This window comes from Triticum urartu, chromosome 3A (genome assembly GCF_056163025.1).
Source record: "Triticum urartu cultivar PI428250 chromosome 3A, HENAU_Tu73, whole genome shotgun sequence".
NCBI lineage: Eukaryota > Viridiplantae > Streptophyta > Magnoliopsida > Poales > Poaceae > Triticum > Triticum urartu.
In genome coordinates, this window is record NC_141875.1 from 161,595,991 (window position 1) to 161,599,236 (window position 3,246).

The following is a 3,246-nucleotide window of genomic DNA, read 5'->3' on the forward strand; positions in this document are numbered from 1 at the left end:
ATCAGTCCGGCTAGCCACCGGAGCCTCAGCCACCTGCACATAAAGGTAGTTAGGTTATTACCTGGGAATATGATCCTCGGGTTGCCGCCGTTCTCAACGACAACCAGAGTCTCAGGGGCTAGTATCTGCATAGGGCACACCTAACGTGTGCGGTACTATCAAAAACATACACTATTTCACGTACCTCAAAGCCTTTCAGCAGACTCATAAAGGCTTCGTGCAATCCGCTTTCAGCGGATGAAATCCTTTCAATTACCGTACCCATCAGCATACAATGCGCTTCCGAGAAGGCCACTTGCCCCAAAAGATCCTTCAATGCGTCCAACCGCACACTGTATGGTTCCGGACTCTTGATGTCGCTCTCCTTAGGAGCCGGATACTGGGGATTCCGGGTAGCCAAAGGGTTATCCTCTGGCCTTGGCGGATCCGGAGATACCCTCCGCGATGACACTTCAGGGTTGCCTGCCTCATGAGGCGGGGTGTCAGGGGGAGGTGTTTCGCTCTCCATCATCTCCGGAAGGAGATCCCCCGAAGACGAACTCTGTCGAGAAGGGCTACAATTCGGACTACAATTCATAAGCATCGGTTATTGTCTTCGAAAGTAAGGTAGGATATTTTCACTATTAAGTACTTTTTGATTACTTACAGCTCGGTAGAGGGCTGATCCCCGCGCGGACATTGTGCGGCAAGAATACCCTCCGAGGCAGGACCCTCTGACAAAGATTTCTTCTCCCGCTTGGAAACCTTAGTTTCCGGATCTTCAGAGGTACTCCTCTTCCTTCCCCGAGGAGAGAGAATGTTAGATTCTTCCCCCCGGTTATCCTCCCTCGCGGAGGCGCTCATTCCCCTGGTTGGAATAAGTAGCGAGTGAGGCCCGCTTTCGCCCTCTTTATTCCCCCCTTCATCTTCCTTTGAGGGCACTAGATAAGGCGCCGGCTCGAGCATCTTGTCCAGCACCGGATTTTCCAAGCCCTTAGGAAGTGGGGGCGAACACCTGATCATCTTCGCCTTTGCTATCCAGTCCTGGTCAAAGAGCGACTCTTTAGAATGATGCCATGATAAATAAAAAGACAGCGGGTTCGGCCATGGGATTACTTACTTGGGCAGCAGGCGGTTGCAGCTCAAACCCACATCCTCGGTGGTGTTCGGACACTCTATTTGGGGTCCGAAGAACGATTTGTACATCTCTTAGAGCGTCATGCCGAGGAAATGTTGAATAGCTCACGGTCCTTCCGGGTTGAATTCCCACATACGGAGGGGCCGACATTTGCAAGGCTGGACTCGACAAACTAGCATAACTTGCATTACCATAACCACACTGAAATATCTCTCAAAGAGATCTTGGATACGGCTCTGCAATATTGGCACGTCCTTTGCTGGACCCCAGCTCAGCCCCCTGCTGATCCATGACATCAGTTGTGATGGAGGGCTCGAGCAAAAGGTGGGGGCAGCTACCCACTTGGCACTTCGGGGAGCTGTGATGTAAAACCACTCCCGCTGCCACAATCTGGACACCTTTGGGAAGGAACCCTATGGCCATGGAGCATCAGCAATTTTGCTTATTAAGGCACCTCCACACTCTGCATGCCGCCCCTCGATCATCTTTGGCTTCACATCGAAGGTCTTGAGCCACAGGCCGAAGTGAGGGGTAATGCGGAGGAAGGACTCACATACGACAATAAATGACGAGATGTGAAGAAGGGAATCCGGGGCCAGATCATGGAAATCCAGCCCATATTAGAACATAAGACCCCTAATGAAGGGATCCAGAGCGAGGCCTGGTCCTCGGAGGAAGTGGGAGATGAACATGACACTCTCGATGGGTTCGGGAGTAGGGATGACCTGCCCTCAGGCAGGCAACCTATGCGAAATTTCGGCGGTCAGATAGCTGGCCTCTCTCAGCTTCTTGATGTCCTCCTTTGTGACAGAGGAAGGCATCCACCGACCTTGAAGGTTGGATCCGGACATAGTTAAAGGTCCGAAGCGCCTGACTTGAGCTTTGGGTGTTAGAACTCGAGGCGGGGGAAGGATTTGATTGAGCACGAGAGGGAAAAAAGAAAAGGCCCCGTCCTCTTTATAAAGAGGGTGAATATCAAGCGTCCCCCTCGTGGCCGTTTTGGACTTGCATAAAATCTAGGAGTCATGCCAATAGGCACGGTTGGGTTACCCACGTCCGTAATAAGGGGGACACGATCTCTGCTTTGACAAGACGTGACAGAAAAACCGCCTCGCAATATGCGCAACGCTGGTTGAGGAAAACGGTTCAGATAAGGACCGGGCCGCGATGTGATGTTGTGCTACCAAAACATGTCAGCAGATTAGATTTATGGAAATATTATTCTCTCTACGGTGGGGTGTGGAACTTGTTTTGCAGAACCGGACACTATCCTTGTGTTCAAAAATCTTCCATGAAGTATTTGGAGAAGAACCCGCCTTGCAATGCCGAAGACAATATTGCGCGCCGGACCCATCATCATTGAAGCCTGGTTCAGGGGCTACTGAGGGAGTCCTGGATTAGGGGGTCTCCGGACAGCCGGACTATATCCTTTGGTCGGACTGTTGGACTATGAAGATACAAGATTGAAGACTTCGTCCCGTGTCCGGATGGGACTCTACTTGGCGTGGAAGGCAAGCTAGGCAATACGGATATGTATATCTCCTCCCTTGTAACCGACCTTGTGTAACCCTAGCCCCCTCCAGTGTCTATATAAACCGGAGGGTTTAGTCCGTAGGACGACATACAATCATACCATAGGCTAGCTTCTAGGGTTTAGCCTCTATGATCTCGTGGTAGATCAACTCTTGTAATACTCATATCATCAAGAACAATCAAGCAGGACGTAGGGTATTACCTCCATCAAGAGGGCCCGAACCTGGGTAAACATCGTGTCCCCTGCCTCCTGTTACCATCACCTTAGACGCACAGTTCGAGACCCCCTACCCGAGATCCACCGGTTTTGACACCGACAGCGCTCCTGCCTCATCGGCGAGATGGTCGGCCTTCAAGACCCCAACCGCATGGGGTCGACGCGGCTGTCCGCGGTGCAGATCGCGCGCGGCGTGAACGACACCTCCAAGGCCAACCTTGGGGAGGACTGGGAGTTCAGCAAGGGGCCGTACAGCCGGTCAAACCCGGCGCCGCAGGTGAGTGTCTGGTCTTCTTACTTTGCCTCCATGCACCTTCTCGTCCGTCCCGACGCGAGGCGGGTGGTACTTCTAACGCGATTCGGCATCCTTACACCTGGG